The sequence below is a fragment of the Bufo bufo genome, chromosome 1 (genome assembly GCF_905171765.1).
Source record: "Bufo bufo chromosome 1, aBufBuf1.1, whole genome shotgun sequence".
Lineage (NCBI taxonomy): Eukaryota > Metazoa > Chordata > Amphibia > Anura > Bufonidae > Bufo > Bufo bufo.
In genome coordinates, this window is record NC_053389.1 from 760,827,487 (window position 1) to 760,840,692 (window position 13,206).

Genomic DNA, 13,206 nt, shown 5'->3' on the forward strand with positions numbered 1-13,206 from the left:
TCTGATCACCCACTATGGTGAATACTACAGGTCTGAGAGTGGGCGGCAGGACCCCTCTGATCACCCACTATGGTGAATACTACAGGTCTGAGAGCAGGCGGCAGGACCCTCTGATCACCCACTATGGTGAAATACTACAGGTCTGAGAGCGGGCGGCAGGAGCCTCTGATCACCCACTATGGTGAATACTACAGGTCTGAGAGTGGGCGGCAGGACCCTCTGATCACCCACTATGGTGACTACTACAGGTCTGAGAGTGGGCGGCAGGACCCTCTGATCACCCACTATGGTGAATACTACAGGTCTGAGAGTGGGCGGCAGGACCCCTCTGATCACCCACTATGGTGAATACTACAGGTCTGAGAGTGGGCGGCAGGACCCTCTGATCACCCACTATGGTGAATACTACAGGTCTGAGAGCGGGCGGCAGGACCCTCTCATCACCCACTATGGTAAATACTACAGGTCTGAGAGCGGGCGGCAGGACCCCTCTGATCACCCACTATGGTGAATACTACAGGTCTGAGAGCGGGCAGCAGGACCCTCTGATCACCCACTATGGTGAATACTACAGGTCTGAGAGCGGGCGGCAGGACCCCTCTGATCACCCACTATGGTGAATACTACAGGTCTGAGAGCGGGCGGCAGGACCCTCTGATCACCCACTATGGTGAATACTACAGGTCTGAGAGCGGGCGGCAGGACCCTCTGATCACCCACTATGGTGAATACTACAGGTCTGAGAGCGGGCGGCAGGACCCCTCTGATCACCCACTATGGTGAATACTACAGGTCTGAGAGCGGGCAGCAGGACCCTCTGATCACCCACTATGGTGAATACTACAGGTCTGAGAGCGGGCAGCAGGACCCCTCTGATCACCCACTATGGTGAATACTACAGGTCTGAGAGCGGGCGGCAGGACCCTCTGATCACCCACTATGGTGAATACTACAGGTCTGAGAGCGGGCGGCAGGACCCTCTGATCACCCACTATGGTGACTACTTCAGGTTTAATACACTCTGGGCCAGATTTATCATTAGCTCAAGTCAGAATAATGGAGTGAAAAAGTCGCAAATTTTTGCGCAATCGCTTAAACTGCGCATAAATTTGCGACTTTTTACTGCTCTGCACTATGCTCGCCACCTTTCAGAAAGTGGGCGTGTTTTCTTATGTAAATAAATCTCTAGACAGATTTACTATTGCGACTATTTAAAAAGTCGCAAAAAAGTCGCAAAAAATGCGCAATTTCACTCCAGTGAGGACCATGCTTTTTAATAGAACATGCGACTTTTTCATAAAGACGTGCGACTTTTGTAAAGCTGCTTACTGACGGATAAACTAGTACCGTCAAACCACATTTATTACAGTCTTAACGGGCCGATCATAAATCTGACTTGGCTAAAACTGACTTTAGCCATATGTGAAAGTGGAGTGAGCTGTCAGAGTAATGATAAATCTGGCCCAGTGTCTCTGCAGAAAGTGTTACTGATGTCAGCCCTTGTTCTCTGCAGTCAGCCTCCGCTTCTGTCACGTTGTGATGCTCCAATAAAGGGACTTTTTACTGTATCTGCTAATTAGTGAGATCTAATTACTGATAGGACATCCTTGTAGTGGTTTCTACAAAATGCATCATCAGAGGTGATTCAGAGGGAAGATAAGAATGGAGACCAATTTAAGGAGTTCAAAAGTTGTCTTCATTGACACTGGAGGTTATTTTAGAATATTAAATTTATATATATATATATATATATATATATATATATATATATATATATATATATGAATAATCTATCTCATTATCTATCTATCTATATATTTCATTATCTATCTCATATCTGTCTCATATCTATCTCATTATCTATCTATCTATCTATCTATTTATCTATCTAATATCTATCTATTTATCTAAAATCTATCTATCTATCTACAGATGCAGCCGAGTTAAACTTGGTTAACGCGTTAAGTAAACAATGAAAAAGATAACTAACTTTCAATGGATTTCAATTGCTTTTGTCTCGAGATAACCAAAATAATACTGTGTCATATGTTATCAGAGTCAGAGTCAGAACTTTAGCTCGGCTTCATCTGTATCTATCTATCATCCATCCATCCCTCTCTCTCTCTATCTACGCCATTATCTATCTATCTATCTATCTATCTATCTATCTTTGCTGTGTTCTACCTTGTGTACCAGTGAACGTTACGATGCTGTGTCTTACTGCTGGTCATGTTACATATTATGATGAAAATAATCATCTTTATTTATATAGCGCCAACATATCTATGAGGAGATAGGGGTGACAAAAAAGGTAAAAGTGCTTGTTTTGTACAACGGTCCAGCCATCTTGGGAGAATAGGGGAGTAGATATAAAGCTGCATGAGCAGGTCTGCTTCTGGGTGCGGTGGAGAGTTTGGTGGAGGATCAGGAAATGATGATAAATGGGCTATATATGGAGAGGAGTTAGATCAGGGGATGTTATAGGCCACCCTAAAAAGATGGGGGTTTTTTAGGGAGCGCCTAAAACTGTCTATATTGTGATTTAACCTAATTTCTTGGGGTAGGGCATTCCAGAGAACTGGTGCAGCTTGGGAGAAATTTTGAAGCCGGGAGTAAGAGATTCGGATTATTGTGGATGTCAGTCATAAGTCATTGGCTGAATGTAGAGCACGGGGAGGGTGGTAGACAGAGAGGAAAGAGATGTAGGGGGGTGCAGCACTGTGGAGAGCCTTGTGGGCGAAAACGAGCAGTTTCATTATTAGTGAGTTAAAGTAATCAAGACGGGAATGGATCAGGGCAACAATGAGAGTTTTTGTTGTTTCCATAGTGAGAAAGGGCAGGATTCTAGAAATTGAATATAGGGGGTGAAGGAAAGATCAGTGTTAAACGTCACACAGCGGGCGTGCTGCCTAGGCGTGATGGTAGTGCCACACACTGAGAGGGAGATATCAGGTTTAAGTAGGTTAGTAGATGGAGAGAACACAAGTGGTTCAGTTTTTGAAAGATTCAGTTTCAGATAGAGAGAGGACATGATATTAGAGACAGCGGACAGACAGTCACTGTTCTGTAGTACAGCAGGGGTGATGTCCGGGGATGAAGTGTATAGTTGTGTGTTATCAGCATAGACATGGTACTGGAAAAGAAATCTGCTGATGGTCTGTCCAATTGGGGATCTGTAGAGAGAGAAGAGGAGAGGACTTAGGACTGAACCCCAAGGAACTCCAACAGCGAGAGGAAGAGGTGGAGCAAGCGAATGATACACTGAAAGAGCAGCTAGAGAGATAGGAAGAAAACCAGGAGAAGGCAGTGTCCTTAAGGCCGATAGATTGGAGCATAGTGAGTAGGAAATGGTGGTCTACAGTGTCAAAAGCTGCAGAGAGGTCAAGAAGAATGAGCAGAGAGTAGTCACCATTGCATTTTGCTGTTAGGAGGTCATTTGTCACTTTGGTGAGGGCAGTTTCTGTCAAATGTAGGGTGTGGAAACCAGATTATAATTTATCAAGGAGCGAGTGAGGCGAGAGTAGACCAGACACTCCAGGAGTTTAGAGATGAAAGGAAGATTGGAGACTGGTCTGTAGTACATATGATCTTGCAGGCAGGCACCTGCTCTGTACTGAATTTTTAGATATAAAGTCTGCACAGTACTAATGCATTAAACCGGCCTGATCTTTGAGGGAGGATATCCTACTGGGTGATGAACCGCCAGCCTCTTGACCAACACTGGCTGTGGACTGGTACTGCTATGCCTGAGAAGAGCCCTTAAACAAAACCATTACAAGTGGTTCCTGAATTTCTTTCCTGGATAGTGTCTGTAGTGCAGGGTAAGGATGCTCCAGAAAAAAGTGCTGGTGTGACGAGAGACTGGGAGAGTGCCAATCCAATTTGTCCTGCAAAGTTGAATTAAAGGGTCACTAACCTTTTGTTGAGACATAGCAAAAGGTGATCTGTTGCAGTTTGAGAGGGACTCCATTCTGGTGCATGTTTTAATGAGGAAAAGGCAGCTGATATCACTCTGTAATGCTAATTGAATAAAAAAAAAACACAGACTGGTTGATTGAAAAGGGGAGTGGTGCTTGAAATCATTGTCTTCTTCTAATAACCATGGTTACCTCTAAGTTCAGCAAGTACCAGGACCATCTCCTAAAGAAAATTCAGCTACAGGATTGTGTCACCATCAGCGCAGCGATTACTCAGAAATGGCAGCCGGCAAGTGTGAGTGTCTTTAAGCACACTGAGGTGAAGGCTTTAGAGGATGTCCTGGTGTGAAGTAAGACAGCAGAGAAGCTCCTTTACTCCAAGAAAAAGGACAGACTTACATCCTGCAAGAAGTACAGCAGGGACTGCAGTAAAGTTATTTTCTCTGATGAAGCCCCCTTCAGACTGTTTGGAACAACTGGAAAAATGATTGTCCATAGAAGAAAAGGCGAGTGCTACCATGAGCCAACAGTAAAGCTTCCTGATACCATTCATGTGTGGAGATGTTTCTCATCCAAGGGACTGGGCTCACTCACAATTTTGAACACTGCCATGAACAAATAATGGAATCAAACCATCCCCTAAGAGCAACGTCTCTCAACCAAGTAACAACCAGGAGTGATTTGGTGATGAACAATGTTTTTTTCCAGCATAATGGACACCATGTCACAAGGCAAAAGTGATAACTAAGTGGCTCGATGAACAAAACATTGAAATTTTGGGTCCATGGCCAGGAAAATTCTCAGAACAAAATCACTTTGGAACCTGTGGTCAATCCATAAAAAGTGAGTGGACAAACAAAACCACAGAAATTGTGATAAACTCCGAACACTGTTCAGACAAGAATGAGTTGCTGTCAGTCAATATTTGGCCCAGAAGCTGATGTCCAGCATGCAGTGGCATACTGCCAATATAGGCAGACCAAGGCACTGGAGCACAAGTAAGGTCCCACACAATTTTCTTCCTTTCCTTGCCTTCCCCTATGCTCAGTCAGGGCCCCTGAGTGGGGAATTTGCCAGCTTAGGAGTCCCTGCTCTGACTCCATATATGGAGTCAGTGTTATGAGCTTCATGTTCAAGGAGTATTCCTAAGCATGGTCACTATGCTTGGGGGACACCCTGTGTATACAAGTCTAATTTAGACTCTGTTTTGGAAATGTTTCTGTGAGGATTTGAACTCCCAACCATCTACATTAAAGACAAGAACCTTGACCACTGGGCTATAGAGCTCAGTGCTAAGTCATTACTGAAAAGCCTCATAGAAGTTTCTCTTGTGTCATACAAGAGAAACCTCTATGAGGTTTTTCAGCAATGTATTAGCATTTATCTCTATAGCCCAGTGGTTAAGGTTCTTGCCTCGAATATAGATGGTTCAAATCCCCACAGAAACATTTTAAAAATAGAGTCTAAAAATACACAAGACTCACTTCTTAAAAAAAAAAAAATTATTTTCATTGTGATATTCTGACCCTCATAACTTTTTTATAGTTATGTCTACGGAGATGTATGGGGGCTAATTTGTTGTGGGACGATCTGTCATTTTTGACAATACCATTTTCGGGTGTGTATGACTTGATCACTTTTTATTCAATGATTTCTATGTACGCCCCTGCCAGCATGCCAGGGCGGATTGCAGAAGACCTGAAAATGAAGGGTCAACACTGGAAATATTGAATCTTTCCATAAACTTGATATATTTGTCTCTAAAAGCTATGAAATGCTTATAATTGTACTTCAGTATACCATAAAAACATCTGACAGAAAGATCCAAAAACACTGAAGCAGCAAAGTTTGTGAGAACCAACATTTGTGTCAGACTCAAAACTTTTGGAGAGCCCAAGGTTGAAGATTATGAATGTAAATCATGAATAACTAATCCAAATAATTAAGCTGATAAAAAGTCACTTATATAATTTTGATGACTAGTGGAAAACAGCAGCTTTTCATGGACAAACCTGTATTGCCAGGGATTTGATTTTCTGGACACTTTTGGTGATGTTCTGGATTTTCTGACATAGGCTATTAAACTTTAGGTACAATGGCCACTTTGTGCTTCTAATTACAGTAACCTGAGATGATTTTGATGTAGTTTACCTGTTTTTTGTTTTTCGTGTTTGATGCTTTCTGATTTTTGATAATATCAGCGTTGTCATTTTCCAGCAGGTAATAAAATGGAGAAATCATGAGTGAAAACTCAATGTGGTCTTTGTAACTGTGCATGAATAGCTTGTGTAAAGCTTGAGCTAAATCTGCACGTCATAGCACTGGCCAAAGAAAGCCCAATACCAGCTCACCCGAGGAGCTGATACATGGAGATGCTGGACGGCACGGGAAACACCAGAAGGAAAGATACAATCCAGTATCAGGTTTAGGAATAAAATCTTCAGGGTTTATTTCAAGATTCCATAAAATCCAACATGACAAATAGGGCCACCCCTAACGTTTCATGTCCCTTGTGGGTCCTTAGTCATAAACAGTATCTGCCAAATTATAGCATTTTTCATTGAACTCAGATGACTTTTTGCCAATGCTCCATGGGGAAGTAATATGCAAAGTGGTATCTCCCAAGGAAAGAGAAACATCTCATTAGTGCCACCTTGTGCCATGTGTCTCCTCCATACATAGCTGGTCTCTTTAAGGCATCGCATGCAGCCAGCTATAATCCTACTCCGTACTGATGAGGGGCAAGCACCCTGAAACAGCTGTCTATGGATGGATATTTAGCGTGTCATATGCCAAGGCTTTGTTAAAATGTTGCATTTTGTCACATAGGGAGCTACCTTCACAAGGTGGCACCAGCAAGACGGTTCTCTTTCCTTGGGAGATACCACTTTGCATAGTGGTTTTAAGGACATTTTGGTGATCTATCCTCAGGATAGCTCTTCAATATCAGATTGGTGGGGGCCCAACTCCCCAAACCCCCGCTGATTAGCTTTTTCAAAGGACCGCAGCACTCATCAGACCTCTGCGGCCACCTCACTGCATACCAGACACAATGCTGTACATTGCATAGTGGCTGTGCTTGGTATTGCAGCCCAGGTGCATTCACTTAAATGACCATGGTCACCGAGGACCATGACATCACTGGCCTAGGAAAAGTGCTGTAAGCTCTTAAAACAGCTGATCGGTGGGGGTCCCGAGAGTCGGACACCCACCGATCTGATATTGATGACCTATCCTGAGGAAAGTTCATTAATATTTTCCTCCTGGAAAACCCATTTAATTTATAAATTAAAACTGGTAATCCTACAATAACCTTTATCACCTGTCCACAGGACCAGCCATCCACTACTTAAAGGGGTTGTCTCATCTCGCCGTTACTAAAGCGAGATGAGACACAGTCCTGACCACCTCCTGATCCGTTATGGACCGCTTCTGAGAGCCCTGAACGGATCTCACAAACGGAAAGCCAAAACGCCAGTGTGAAAGTAGCTGGTACCCCCAGGGAACAAGGTGACAAGTGACGACAATTCTTTTCTACGGGCAGGTGGGCTCATTTGTATTGAGAATTTCCTCACTTCCTCTGAGAAGGATGTCAATCAATGATCTTAAACACAATGGTCACTTTGTAACAGCCAGGAATGTGATTGTGCAGGATCGTGACTTCTATAGATCTTCCTGACACCTGCAGACGTAGGAGGCAGTATCTACTATTTTTCTAAATGATGGATGAGAGATACACCTCCCTAAGCTTGTCTCTTTTGGGTTTCCAAAAATATTCCTAAAAATGTAATACTGACAGATTGCCAAGGGAGGATAAAAACACTGACACTGTCACAACAGGCAAAGTTTTTGTAAAGTTGTACAGCCCCTATCTTGGAATCTCGGGCACCTCTTTTTTATGGGGTGCTCTTTTTTATCAGACACCCCCACATGCGGGTCCTCCTGCTTAAACTATGCAACCCTCTACTCCCCTTTATCATCTGATTATAGCTCTTAAGCTGAAATATATGGAACTAACCAAACAATGTCTAGGTCTTGAACATGTAAAGCACCGAATTTTTCAATTTAAGAGGGTTACCAAGCAAAGACAACTCCTTCAACCAGCTGATCAGCACAGGCCAGCTTCTCTGACCCCTGTTGATCAGGTGTTATTGCTGCGACAGCCACATTTGCAGCGATGGGGTCCTAGGTTCGAATCCGACTAAGGACAACATCTGCATGAATGTTCTCCTCGTGTTTGCGCGGGTTTCCTCCGGGTTCTCTGGTTTCCTCCCACACCCCATAGACATACTGATAGGGAACTTAGATTGTGAGCCCCATTGGGGACAGCAAATGATGCTAATGTCTGTAAAGCGCTGCGGAATATAGTAGCGTTATATAAGTTAATAAAATAATAATAATTTGGCTATACATTCTGAGCAAGGGTACCCACCTCTATGTTCTCTCCGTGCCCTAGTAGAGTTATGTGTAGAGGGGTTGTCATAGTGAGAGAACTGTTTTAACCCCTTAAGGACCTCCATCGTATATGTATGGCGGAAGGTGCAGCGGGCACCATAGCCGCCAGGTTTCTGCTATTTTAAATAGCAGAGACCCGTGGCACATGTTTGCAATCAGCCATAAGGCTGATCGCATGGATTTTACCCTTCAGATGCCGTAGTCAAATGTGACCACGGCATTTTCGCAGTCCGGAAGCGGAAGTTGCGTGCTTCCACTCCGGTAACATTGTTCCCCAACTGAGATCAGGGAACCTGTTACATCTCTGAAATAGCCCAAAGCCTCAAGCAGGCTTCGGTGTCTATTTCAGGAATATACCAACACAGGTGGCAGCATTGTATTGGTTTAGTGTAAAGGAAGTGTTTAATGATGGCTATATAGCCATCAATGAACACAATGGGCAATCTAATGATTGCCATTTATTGTCACCCAAGGTGATTCAAAAAAGTAAAAAGAAAAGTAAAAAAAAGTTTTTACAAATATAAAAAATATAAAAAACCTAAAAAATTGCAATCACCCCCCTTTCCTTAAAATAAAAATACTTAACCAATAAAAAAATAAACATCATGGGCATCGCCGCATGCGAAAATATGCCCATACAATTAAAATATAACAATATTAATTGCAGACGGCAAAGGGTGTAACAGGAAAAAAAATAAAACCAGCAAATTTTCCATTTTTTGGCACTTCAACTACCAAATTATTTTTTTGTGTCGCACATACTTCAAATTGGTATCACTGAAAAGAACAGATTGTCCCGCAAAAAATGATCCCTCACACAGCCCCATACACATAACTGTAAAAAAAAATTATAGGGGTCAGAATATGGTTATAAAAATGTATTTTATATATTTTTTTTATTTTTTTTCCCTCAAGTGTGGTATCATTGTAACCGTACTGACCTGGATAATAAATATAACAGTTTTACCGCATAGTGTACAGTTTTAAAAAAATATATATAAAAACCTTTTTCAGAATTGCTATTTTTCCCCAATTCTACCCCATTAGGAATTGTTTCTCCGCTTCCTGCTACATGGTATGCAACCGTAAATGGTGCCATTAGAAAGTATAACTTGTCCCACAAAAAATAAGCCCTCATAAGGCTATGTGAATAAAAAAATAAAAAAGTTAGGACTATGGGAAGGCGGGGAGTGAAAAAACGAAAACGCAAAAATGGAAAATCTCAGGGTCCTTAAGGGGTTAAAGAGGTTTCCCAGAATTACTATGGGTTGTAACAGATATGCTCATATAGTTGTTTACTTCATGTACATTTTCCCTATGCATTTTTTTTTTCAGTTTGGACTCTCCTGACCCGTTTTTACCATGTAAACAAATCACTCTGGTTTGTTTCCATCCTGTAGGCACTGTTCCCTCTAAGCTGTGCGGTGAGCGGCCACGCAGCAATTATTGTGCCCCCGCTCACAAGTTTATTAAGTCAGCTCAGTGCCCGCTTACCCGCTCACCCTGCTTGCAAAATGCCCACACACTTGCCTACACTATTGATGAGTTCTTCCAAACTTCCTCCTTCTGTGTGCGTGGTAAGCGGAGCACCGCCTACATACATATTCCCGCGCTGCTGCTGCTTCCTCCTTCTTTTTCTGACCGAAGAGGAGGAGCAGCAGTGCACAGGGAGAGGTAACGTAGAGGCGGCATTGGCGGCGGAGGCACCATCTTAGAAGCTAGACTCTGTCCTGAGACTGAGAGCTTCCTGCTGCGCCTGCTACATAAGTATGCCGGGGACAGACCTGGAGGACATACTGCTGTGTTCTGCAACAGCATGCCCTCCACCTATATACAGCCTATACCTTTGTACAGCCTATACCTATACAGTCTACACCTACGTACAGCCTATACCTATACAATCTACACCTATGTACAGCCTACAACTATATATAGCCTATACCTATATACAGCCTATATCTATATACAGTCTACAACTATATACTGCCTATACCTATATACAGCCTATAACTATATACAGACTAAACCTATATACATTATATACCTATATACAGCCTATAACTATATACAGACTACACCTATATACTGCCTATACCTATATACAGCCTATAACTATATACAGACTACACCTATATACAGTATATATCTATATACAGCCTATACCTATATACAGTCTACACCTATGTACAGCCTATACCTATACAATCTACACCTATGTACAGCCTACAACGATATACTGCCTATACCTATAAACAGTCTATACCTATATACAGTCTATACCTATATACAGCCTATACCTATATACAGTGTACACCTATGTACAGTCTACACCGTGTAGACTGTACATAGGTGTAGACTGTATATAGGTATAGGCTGTATATAGGTGTAGGCTGTATATAGGTCGCGGGTTGTGCTGTCATTTCTGGACAGAGGGGTGTATGCGGTTTTCACGGTCGTGCTGCCCCCCCTGAGACAGATATCGCATTTGGAGACCAGCGCTCACCCGCCGGTTCCCCATCTGTGGACTAGCCTCATCTGCTTCATACTGCGGGGCTTTTGACACTGTACAGTGTCTGTTAGAATTGTGCTAGGCGCTGGGCGCCGGCCGGCCTGTATGGGCATGAGCATGCGCTCTGATGCGAAGTTTGTCAGCGGCCATCTTTGAAGTGGTTCCCTACTCTTGGTTATCTTCACGCGTCTCGCGTGAATACATAGGAGCGGCGCATGCGCCGACTGTTCTTCCGGACGCCAGCAGATTCCACCAGGTCTCCATGGTTCAAACGCGATCCATTCAAAGGTTTTAATGTTTATATTGATTTTTGATTGTTATACACTGTGCACACTTCACTTTATTTGATTGCCAATCATGTATGTTTATGGATTCTGTACTGTACTAATGACGATATGTATTGCATATGATCATGTCCACAATATATGAGATTCAATCATGGTGATAGATGAACTGTATCTTTTAACACTGCTATATTCTCGATGCACTTGCACTTTAATGTTTAATTACCAATTTGTAATCATGACATTGTTTGCACTGTATATATATATATGTATGCCATTTTGCACATGTTATTCAGCTGGACAAAGGCTCCATTGAGAGAGCTGAAACATTGCTGTCTGATGGGTGAATAAACCATCCACTTTTTCCATCACAAATTTGGAGTGCTGCCTTTTTTCTTTACTCTATACACTTGGGACCTTGGTCTCAGGCCCCCAAGAGGACTTTGCACCCGCGTTCAATGTGTGCTGCTTTTTTTCTCTATCTATATATCTATCTATCCATCCCACAGGGGTTATATTGTCCGGCATGGTGCAACCTCCATACATTTGCTGTACAATGTATATTATACTGCATGGTGTAGGGATTATAATGTATTCTGTACAGCATGGTGTAGGGATGATACTGTATATTATACAGCATGGTGCAGGGATCATAATGTATATTACACAGCATGGTGCAGGGATTATAATGTATATTACACAGCATGGTGTAGGGGTTATACCGTATATTGTATAGCATGGTATATGAACTATGCTATATATTGTACAGCATGGTCCAGGGATTATAATGTATTCTGTACAGCATGGTATAGGGATTATACTGTATATTACACAGTATGGTGCAGGGATTATACTGTATTGTACGGGATGGTGCAGGGGTTACACTGTATGATATTTAATGTGACAATTATCTTAGGTTTTCCTATCGCCCACCTTTGATGGCGCTGTGCCCAGCTCTGAGCCGACCCCGCTCAGCAGTTGCCAAGGCTTAGAGGGAACACTGCCTGCTAAGAGTTGAATGTTGTAATTTGTTGTGAAGGCACTTTGTGAATGCACTTTGTATCCCACATGGTTATGTATCGGCAACAAATAGTCAATACTGGCAGCTTAAGCCTAGTTTTTCCAGGGTGATGGGCTGGTCCTGCCACCTGGCAAGTGATCAATCTTAGTTGAGCAGAGCTAGAGTCAAGACCTACATGTGTGAGCTTCTGCCAAGTGAGCCCAAAGAGAAGCTTCATCTAAGAAACCCCATTCCTGAGACTGAAAAGCTGCCAGAGAACAACTTAACTGAGAGACTAGCCCTGAGTGAAGGAGAACAGACATTCTGAGAAGGTTTAGAACCATGTCATGCAGGATTAGGACACTAAAGGCCCCTTTTCACTGACAATCGCCTGCTCATCAGTGAAGAAGACTGCTGCATTTACACGCAGTGATCTCCTCCACAGTATTGGAAGGAGCGATTGCTCATCCCCATAAAGAATCATTGTTTGCTGTGCTGACAGTAGAGTGCTGTTTAGACAATCCAAATACCCAATGAATGAGCTTTTGGTCATTCATCGGGTAATGGGCAACACCTTTACATGGGCAGATTATAGCTAACAATTATTCATACGAACGCTTGTTAGTGATAATCTGCCCAAAATTCAGGCAGTGTTTAGGGCCATTTAGGTACCGCACGTTTATGACAATAAGACTTTACTGCTGTGGAAAGGTATATTGCTTTGGCACCCACCAAACTTTGAGACAGACTTCCCATCCGAATCCTACATCTGCACCTCGCAGCCCGGGAAATGAAGAAAGAATCTCTGAGAACAGAATTGCATGCCTTTGGTTACTGGGAGGATTGCAAAGTGAATTTAGTGTGAGACTCAGCGAGGATTACTGCCATCATTGTTGCTGCCTATACACAGCTATTGGGAGAAGACTACTCTGTAATATACACTGCTCAAAAAAATAAAGGGAACACTTAAAGAACACAATGTAACTCCAAGTCAATCACACTTCTGTGAAATCAAACTGTCCACTTAGGAAGCAACACTGA